Below are 10,411 nucleotides of genomic sequence, written 5' to 3'. Positions count from 1 at the left end.
GAGAATCCAGGAGAAATAAGAAAATATTTAGGTTTTACAATTGGAAGCAAAAAATGAAGCAAAAAAATGTCTATTAGCCACAGTGAACATTAAATTCCCCCCTCAATCATTAGTCTTCTCCTAAACCCATTCATAAAAATTGTGAGCCTAATACCACTAAACAGCTTTATTTGCACGTACATCCATAATCCATCTGTGAACATTAAATAGCTGTGATTTAAAGGCAAACATTTATATTTACTTGCCAATTTGCCACCTGACAATAAAAAGAGGTCCATTTCTACAGATGCCAACCTCTGCACATAAATGCCCACAAGTGTCAGACAGCATGGGAGGGTAGGCACAGAGTTGGTTACTACTGGAAGAGATGCGAGTCTGCTGTAGAGGATCAGCAGAGATGATAAGTGTGACTTTGAACTGAAACAATGTGATGATCCCAAGCAAAGACTGTTTCTGTGCCTACGGTCTTCAATCTGCCTGGAGCCGCCTCCGCATTTCATTTATTTCTCAATATAACGTCTGTTACAGTGACTTTCAACTAACACAGTCCCATGTGGTTTTGCACATAAGAGAAGACACATATGGGAAGGGTTTGAGCAAACAAATGTCATGCAGAGTTTGTTGTGGTTGTCATTGACAAACGTCTGCTTGCATGACTCGAGCTGTCAGCTGGGGGCACATAAGGTAAGCCTCTCCCATCTGCTGCCACGCTAGCAGGTGGCTTAGATAATGATGTGGCATAACAGGGCATCAGCCAACAGAGATGGGCAATCAAGTGTTAGAGGTCCCCGAAAGCCTCCAAGTGAATGGTTTTAGCTAGCATGGGCAAAACACTGACAAGCTCGGGGGAGGCTTTGTCATTTCAGCCAGGATGTGCAAAACCCCTGTGAATGTGTGTGTGTCCACCTCTATTCCTGTGCTATTCTTGCCTACTATAGGACTGTAATACCTGGAGAACTACTAACTTTGCACAACGTAAACATCAAGTGAAATAAGAAAAAAAACGAATGCTATAATGATGTGCATAGGACTCGAGCAAAGCAGCGGTAGCAGCGGCCTCGGTTTCTTTAAAAGTTGTTTTCTCGTCAGCAGCGAACCCTGCGTCCTGATAAAAAAGCCCCAACCACTCATGTGTTTAATGGCATCTTGTGTATACAGTACCTGGCAGGAATTTCTGAGGACTTACATGGCGGAGCAATACAGCGTGTGCTGAGCAGCCACAAATAATGCTTTTAAAAGGAGATTGTGATGCAGAATTTACCAGCAGTCAAATGCTTTACCCACAATCCCCTTCACACGTACTGTGGCAACTTGAACATTAACTGTGTGAATTTGAATGACTGATCATAATCTACAGTATAATCCAGAATGATGACAATGGCAGAGAAAAATATATAATAATATATATACTGAAAGTAAAAATAGGGCATCTCTCTAGTATGACTCTTAACAATAGATGAGGTTTAAACGTCTCCTAAAACTACCCCTAGTAGCTTCAGCACCTTGGACAGAGGCAAAGACCTCATGTACCCCCTCCAACCACAAGCCAAGGAAACAAAGACACTGGATTTCATGGAGTGAAACCACACACGCTCCAGGTCCAGTCTTAGCCCCTCTATGCTCTTTGAGGATGTTCTATGAGGCCTGAGCCTGAGCCGGCCTCAGATCCTCCTGCCACTCATATGAACTCACTCACAATTCCAACACACAGAGCTTATCCCATGGGGATTATGACATGGAAAGACTTAGACATGACACACAGGTACCAGCAGCCACAGAAACAGAGACACACACACACACTGCACGGGGATTAGGATATTGACGAACCAAGACTTGACAGTGTATGTGCCCCTGTGTCTGTGGTGTGACCACAGCACCACAGGCTCTGTAGCGAAAAACAATGCTCGTGCGTACACACACACACACACACACACACACACACACACACACACACACACACACACACACACACACACACACACACACACACACACACACACACACACACACACACACACACACACACACACACACACACACACACACACACACACACACACACACACACACACACACGCGCTCCTCTCTGTCAAATCCTATTAAAGAAGAAGAAATGGTCGTAGGTTCTAATCCCTCTGCTCAAACCTGAGCTTCACAGCATGACAGACACACAGATAAACTGGCAGGCAAAAGGGGAGAGAGAGAACCACAGATAGACTAAAAGACAAGTAGAGAGATAAACCTGGAGAACACACGGTTGTGGTTTCGTTCTGGGAAAAAATATATTTTAAGCAAAAAGTTAAGTATCACTTCCAAAAGGAAAATATTTAGTTCCATCTGGCGTCAATTTTACTCAACATTATTCAATGCTAATGCATTCAAAGAGAAATAGAAACAAATTCTAGCAACAAAAGCAACACTGCCTTGTTCCCAGTGATGGATGTCGGGTGAAAACTGACAAGAGTGTCTGTTTATAGAGAAAGGATGTCATCAAATATTCATGTCTGAGTGTAATGACAGACTTACTGCTGCTGCTAACATCTGATTGTTATTTATAAGCTTCAAATGTTACTATTACCACGCATCGCTGTGATTTATCTAATGTACATAAACAATCATTTCATTTATTACACCAAGTGGAGGAAAATTTAGTTCAAAGTGTTAAAACTCATTGTTACTCTGTTCAGTTTTGTCTATTTGTGTCAGTCACAGCAATTCAAACGTAGTCCAAATTGAATTTTTTATTCAAACTTAGGCTCTATTAAAGTTCTGACCAAGGAAAAACCCAACAAAACACCAACCTAAATTGATGTGAAAGATAAGAACGATAGGAAAGATGGTTGAATGAATAATGGTGAAATGTATTAATGATTAGAGGACGCACTCAGAATACTAAACCCTACTACTGTGCTTTAAACTTTTTATTGCCTTTCATAATATGCCAAGACTGGATCAAGGTGTGCTCAGCCACTTTCAATTGTTTGCATGACAGACTAATTACTAACTGCGACTGTTGCTTGCATTAGCAACTGTTCATTGGTTTCAAATGCAAGGAGCATGACATTAGTAAAGACGGCTGAGCGAGACCGATTACCTTGTAGTACAATATTACCGCTATTATATTATATTATATTATATTATATATGTAGTCTTCAGGAAGATGTTTAAGACACATTTTCAGTGGTATAAGTGGTAATCTGCACAATGATATGCACTTACAGTATCTAGTGATTGACTACCTTGTTAGTGCCTAGAAACACACAGTCCAGTGGCCTGGGAGAAATCAGTATCCTGCGCAACGCTGACATACAATCAAAAAGCTGGGGTTCAAACTAGCAACCCAGTGATTGATGAAAGACCACTTTGTCTCCTGAACCTGGGTTTAGTGATTAGAGAAGATGTGATTATTATACAAGCCTCACTTTTACAGGTCAGCTAAGACTGACACTTCTCACAGTTATGTTGACCATAAAAAAAAGTAGTTGCCTTAAATCATTTTAAATTTAGAAACAGTTGATTGATAATTTTTTAATGTATTTCAGCTGGACAGACAGATTTACAGGCCTGGTCACAATCACCCAAACTTTAACACTTGTATTTGTCTCCATCAAGGAGCAGCAAATAACTGTTGCACAAAGTGACAAAACCAAGCCGATTTCTGATTGATGGGTGCAGTGATGAAGTGGCCATGTACAAGGTATCAATCATACCTGCTGGACTGGTATGACTGGAGGCACAGAGGGACAGTGAGTGATGGTCTGATGGTCAGAAGCATTTAACATTATTTATCTGGCAGGTAGGAGGAGGAGGAAACAAGTGAAGGATAACAGCAAAAAAAACCGATAGTGGTCGTATTAATATATGAGAAAAGTTTTAAGAAGAAAATCAACAATAAAAATGAAGAATCCTCCCTGACAGAGAGGAAAGAGAGTTTACACTCAGCCTCAGGGTGATGCTGTAATTAGACCGTGACACTGGCCTGATCAATAAGAATTATCCTAATTGATTTATTGCTAGAGTGAGGGGGTCAGGCCACTCTGTCATCATCTCTGAATAAGGAACCACGTTCCTTGTGTAATCATTTAAGCAAAAGGGCAGATTGACAGGCGTCATGAAAGCTGGAACAGATATACAGTAGCAGGACATTAAAATATTTCTAATGTGGCACCCAGCCAAGCGCTTTATGAATGTTTAATCAATTATTTAATAGAATAACATTACGATCGATGGTCATAACACAAGAAAAAAGAGGAGTCAGATAGAGCAAACAAATGGGTGGGTAAGAGGAAAAAAGATAAAGTGACAGAGTGAGGAGAAACCATCTCTTTCCAGCTTTTTCACTCGCTTTTGACAGATTTATGTTCCTTTCAGCTCTGCCTCTCCCCCCCTGGGCAAACTGAGAGCTATAATTATAGTCAGTGCGGGGTTCAGCAGGGCTTTGTCTTGTACAGTCAGTATAATATGCTTCTTATGAGATATTACTAGTAAATAATTCATACACTCGGTCACACAAACAGGAGCAGCAGCACATTTATGCATATGCAGCGCCGTAGTTAAACACACACTCACACCCATGCATATATCTACACACACTTAGCGGAGGACCGGGTTCAGAACTGTTTCCCACTTAAAGGGGGAATTCAGTCATTTTTCAAAGCAATTATGCATGGAACAGCCTGGTGGCAAAACTGCAGTCTAAGCTCTATGGCTTGTGGTTTGAGTCATCTCATTGTTTTAAGTTATTTAGCATTTTACCCGCATCGTGGCCGAGTGCGGAGAGAACCGGCAAAATCATGCAGAAAAGTGGTGTTTATCTACGGACCCCCACTCCTGTGCACACGGAAACGAGAACCCAAGGTGCATTTACATCACATTAACTGCATTGTCCACATGCCTCCATTTCTCTCCAGTGAACGGCACAAAACAAATATCAGAATACGATCGTTCCAACATAACCGATGACTCGGTTCATTTGAAGTGTCTGACACATACTGTGAAGGATCGTGGCCTTAACAATACTCTGACTGGATTTCAATTAGAGTTACTTCCACAGGATCTTATAGTAAGTATGATTAATTTATAATCAGACAAAGAAACCTCTCCCTTCAAGCCCCAGCAGGCCATCACCTCAGTTTAGATGGCATTTCAGAATAAAAGATGAGGGACGTTAATTGCCTGTCTTCGACATACTCTCCTTAAGTTCTGTGCAACTAGAGAGATAATATTTCATTTGCGTCAATATTAATTCATTCATTTTGCATCACTGGATTTTCCAACGGTGGACAAAGAAATATTGCTGATGTGACACCATCATCTGTGACTTTAAATTGGACTTTGTAATAGAACTCCAATTCAGAAACAGCTGCCAAATGGAACCTCCTGCTGCTCTACCATAAAGATCACGCGCATCAAAATGTATGAGCTTTCTTCTTTCTTCCTAAAAAACAAGACAAAACATAGAGGAAAAATAAGCAGCAGGTTACCCATTACTTTATATATTCTGTTTGTGACAGCAATTTGATGTCTTACTAAACTATTTTTTAAGCACGACACATTTGATTTTTTCTTGACAGTTGGCTTCAGGCAACACATTCATCTGGAATTCTCCTGAGCTTTCGTTTGACATTAACAGCCACGAACCCTATCTTTGTTAGGACGCGCTGTGTGTAATCTGCGAGGGAGCAGCTATCAAGGACACATCACGCCTGTCACGGCTTCGGCTGCTTGAAGACCACTGATCTGCACAAATGATGAAGGAGAAGTTTCTGTAGACAACAGAAAGATTACAACTGGACAACTAGCAGGAAACGGGAGACATTTAATAAGAGCGACTAAGATGCATCCTTGTGACCTGGATTGGTAATTTACTCCTGCGGTCCATGCCGGGTTGTTAAAAACACCAAGTGTGAAGCAAAGAAATTAAAAAACGCGATTCCATGGGGGGAGGAACACCAGGATGTGTGGCTGCCTCCTCCACGGCCTCCAGCAACCTTCACAGTCCAAAGGCATGTAGTTAGGTTAGGCTCATTAGTAACTCCCACCACAGGTGTAGATGTGCCCTGTGATAGACAGGTGACCTATTCAGTGTAGTCTGCATGTCACCCACTAGCCTCTGCAGGAACCCTGCAGAAAAAACAGTAATGGATAATGACGATATTTGCATAATTCTTAGTTCTACTTCTCTGTATGATGATGAAGATGATCTGAATATACTGTATATGCGTTCTCCATACTGAACATGGTATGTTGGCTTCATGCTTTGGAAGTTATAATATATTAAAGTAACATACTTTTAGAGTTTTCATCAAACACATTAAAATGTAATACAACAGCCTACCAAACATTCTAACTCAGTGTAAAGTTCACGTCTACCATCTTTGGGCTGTCTCTTTGAATGGGGTTTTATATTGTGCTGTCCACTCAGGGACACGCTGGCTCACATTGCTTTTTTTGCCCTCAAGACATTTACTACAGACTTGGGTCACTCACAGCGCCACACACGAACACACACCCACCTCGACAGAGCCGCACAGAATATGAAAGGAGGAGAGAGAAGCAGGAAGACTATAGTACATGCAACATATCATACCGACATCTGGTCTGAGAAAATGTCGTTTCGATTATTATTTCAAGGAAGAAAATGTGTTAAAAGCAAATAAAAAGGATGACGTGTTATTGGTGCTCTGTACACATTCTTTAAACAGAAGACAAATTTATGTAATATCTGCTCAGACATTGACCTGCCTGCCCTACTGATGCCACCTTCATAGACAGTCTCATAATGATGAGAGTTCCAAAGCCTCTGAGAAGATAAACGCCTGTTCAATTAGTAATTAACAAGGAATTAACTGTTGATCTTATTACAGGAAGCAAACGCATTAATATGCTGCTGCAGTCTGCAGCTGCTACGGGGCTGCAGGGATTTGCACCCATCCAGCCAAAAGGGTATTAATGGAGTCACCCCCTAATGTTGGGCGGTTCTCCTTCAGCATTTCAATTGAGCCGACGGGTGTGGAGCGTTGCTCGGGTCAGGGCTCTGTGGATCTATCTAAGTAAAGCTGGTAAATAGATAAACCCAACGGGGCGACATGAGCCCCGCTGAACGTGTTGTTCAAGGCACCATCTGCATGGACTCGGGGAGGTCAGCTAATGCAAAACAAGCACACCCTGCAGACACAATTAAAAAGGAGTCCGTTTCATGGTGAAACATGTAATAGACAGAAGGACAGACCTGTGAACACTCCTCTGTGGTCACTACTGTCCCTCTTTTGTCACTGCGATGTCAACAAACAACAAGAATGTAATGAATGATGAGCTGGGGGTCGTTGGATGCCACATTTACTAATATAGGATTAGAGAATAAGGGCTCTGGTGGTGACTACTTGCATTAGGGGCGAACCCTGGGGCAGCCACGACAGGCTGTTTCCGGTCTTTACCAATTATAATTAACGCCTACAGTAACACAAACACATCAGCTTAAGGCGGATGTTACCAAAATTTAAACATTGGTTCAGCTTTGGTAGCACTCACTGTGAGAGAGGGGCAGTAAGTGTCAGCTCTGCTCGAATCAAGGTGCAGCAGCCTTATAACGTCGCTTACCCCTCCAGCAATTACGATACATTCAAACGCAGTTGGAGAAATTCTAACTGCATGTCAAGTACATACAAGTGATGCAATGGAGGGGGTAAATATGAAACAGAAGGATTTCAGTCTCCTGCATTTGGGAATCGAGTCATTTTCGAAAACTGTAAATGCTGCTAATAAACCAGTCAGTTGCTGCTATTTGCTAATGCCTCTCTCTGCGTTGGCCCAGTGACAGACTGGTGATTTGGCAAACGCGCGACAGTCCAATTTTTCACCTTTTTTTACCTCCTGTTTCACTCACGTCATGCCCAGCAACAGCTAAACTCCCTGCTTTTTACTCGGTCATTATGCACATTTTCCATGCTGTGTTCAGAGGTCGACCGTATTATGCGAATGTCTTCGTGCCACAGAGAAGTTACGCTGACCCTGGTCATATTTAAGAGCTAGACAATTAAAACTCAGTAAGTTCATTTTGATTCCATTTACAGATTATCTTCCTGGAATGGTTATTATTTAATTTTTTAAATATAAAGTATTTTATACTCTATTACAAACATCATCTCATCAGTTTAGACAGAATGTGATTTTGGCCTTGAGAATTACGATGAGGAAATCACTGTATGATGCTTTACAGAGCTGACAGGCCAAGGTCAAATAGACTTGTTTTAAAATTGCATTGCAAACTCAACAGTAAAGAAAAGTGAACCCAGGGTTATAAATGTCTCCTTATAACTCAAAGCGGTTTCATAGGATATAAAGTCAGGAAGCTGTAATTGTGCATTATGATGAAATTTAAACTGCTGTAAACAAATGGTTTCATAACCAATTAATTGTAGGTAAAGTAAACTGGCTGCTTTTTAAACAGTCTGCTTACTTACTGCAATGACTTGCCATTTGTGTACTGCTACACTGAGGAACCTTGTACTGCAGTATATGTACTGATGTTTACACTCACTGAGTAATTATCTGAATTAATGACGTATTGATCTCTAAATGCTTCACATGAGCAAAGTGCTGAATTGTTGGGTAACTAAGTGGGGGAGGAGGACGAGGGAGCGTTACCCCCCTGTGGTGCTCACAGCAGGGGGATCCACGTATTAAGAACCTCACGCCGCCGTCCATGTGATGGGGAACACCCTGGTGGGAAAACAGCTGCGTATTTAACGGGGTGCGTGTCTGAAGGTCACGCTGTGATTACATATTGATCTGCACCAAATATACGATGTAATGTTTCCTCATAATTATTTAACCTACGACAGACTTTGTGTCTGTGTGTACGTGTGTGTGTTTGTACACATCGCTTGGGTTTTAAGTAGGTTTATGTCGTACACTGCCGTATTTTTCTTTCGTGTAGACAGAGTATATAATGATCCAAGAGAGAGGCTGCAGAGGGAAGTTGTAGTGTGTGTGTGCGCGCGAGAGGGAAAGAAAAATCAACAACTAGACCTCTTTACACCTGGCCTTTTAAACCTTTCAACACTATATAACGATTTTTGAAAGAGAAGATAGACACTAAGTATTTCAGCGCCACTGAAGTGCTCTTGTGGTAGCCTATATGCAGCGAGTAACTAAAAAAGGTTCATGAAAGGCAACTTTTTTGCAGTTAAGAAGAAGGATCACTGAAAAGGTTAGATTTAGAAAAGTCACGTGTATTATGTTTATATTACATATGACATTACAATTTAATTAAGTCAGTGAGCATTCCAAATAATATACAATATTCATTTCAGTAAAGGTCACAAGCGCTGGTGCTTTGTTCACTTATCTTCTGCTTTTGAGTTTTTTTTTGTTGGTTAGATTAAAAAACATTGTCTTTGACAGGACTTTGATAGCTGTTGTTTTATCTTTAACTGCACTGCCTTCATTAGACCTGCTAAAAGCTGCAGCAGGACATAGTTGTATGATAATAGAGCCGTGAACGGATTATTAAGAAGGTCTACAAGTGCAAGCCTAAGGCGAGGTCAGCAGCCGGAGCACCGGCATGACTTGAGATTCCCTGTCTAAAAATCAAAAGGCAGCAAGGACACAAAGAAGCAGAGCAACTACGAAGAGACAAAAAAGACACGCGGAGGTCACATGCAAACACAAAGACTGCAAAACAGCTACAGAGAGGCAAAATAACTACATAAAGTAACAGAGAACAGCAGGACACTGTCACGGGGCTCTTCATCAAGCACTCTTCAGCTGCTTGTCTCATTCTCAGCTTCGTAAGTAGCTACAGATTGCAAACATTAATTAGGCTACGACTCAAAGCTGTAGACACGAGAAAACAAAAAGACGGATCCAGGGTTGTCAGTGATGTCACAGTATCTATATGCAACGTCTTCTCAAATTTCCCACAATGGCAAGGTGATCCGGGACGTGCTGTGTGCGTTGGGGAGGTGTCAGCGGTGTCGCCTTGCTGCTAGAAGGGAAAATCAACAGAGCCCTCAGTCGGGTTCTTGCATTGGATCTGTCTGGGTGGATTTACCCAGGCTGTGATGTTTTTTATTAAACTGTATGGATCTTAACGTTGATGCCTTTTGTGGCAAAATGCTTTGTATCCTAAAATGACTTAATAGACTCTCTTGGTTCTTGTGGACTTCTTAAAAGAACTGCAATTTGTAAACCAGAAATCTTTTTTGAGTGAGTTTTTTACCAACTCACTCAAAGGTGTTGTCAGACTGCAGCTGATGAAGGAGTGTTTTGGCAGATTTTTTGCTAAGCCTGAAACTGGTTCTTCTGTCCTGTCTGACTGTTCCTGGCATTTTCATAAAGCGCGTGTCAGCGCTCAACAGAGAGGACAAATCGGCTTTTGTCAGTCTGTCAAAAACAGTGCCAGGCCACA

At 41.5% G+C, this 10,411-nt stretch overlaps 1 long non-coding RNA gene across 8 annotated transcripts in view; it reads right to left on the bottom strand.

Moving 5' to 3' along the window:
* LOC114845968 (uncharacterized) overlaps nucleotides 1-10,411 on the bottom strand; it is a 50,833-nt gene that overhangs the window by 15,743 nt on the left and 24,679 nt on the right. For 2 of the 8 annotated variants that reach the window (XR_005897023.2, XR_003783955.3), the window contains one exon: nucleotides 6,142-9,988. The exons of 2 other annotated variants lie outside the window; for them this stretch is intronic. This is a non-coding gene — a long non-coding RNA (uncharacterized LOC114845968). 4 more of the 8 variants (XR_003783956.3, XR_008693275.1, XR_008693276.1 and 1 more) reach the window with 4 other exon arrangements.

Source organism: Betta splendens, chromosome 19 (assembly GCF_900634795.4).
Source record: "Betta splendens chromosome 19, fBetSpl5.4, whole genome shotgun sequence".
NCBI classification, from domain to species: domain Eukaryota; kingdom Metazoa; phylum Chordata; class Actinopteri; order Anabantiformes; family Osphronemidae; genus Betta; species Betta splendens.
The sequence above is the reverse complement of the archived record's forward strand: the minus strand, read 5'-3'. Positions and strand labels throughout refer to the sequence as shown.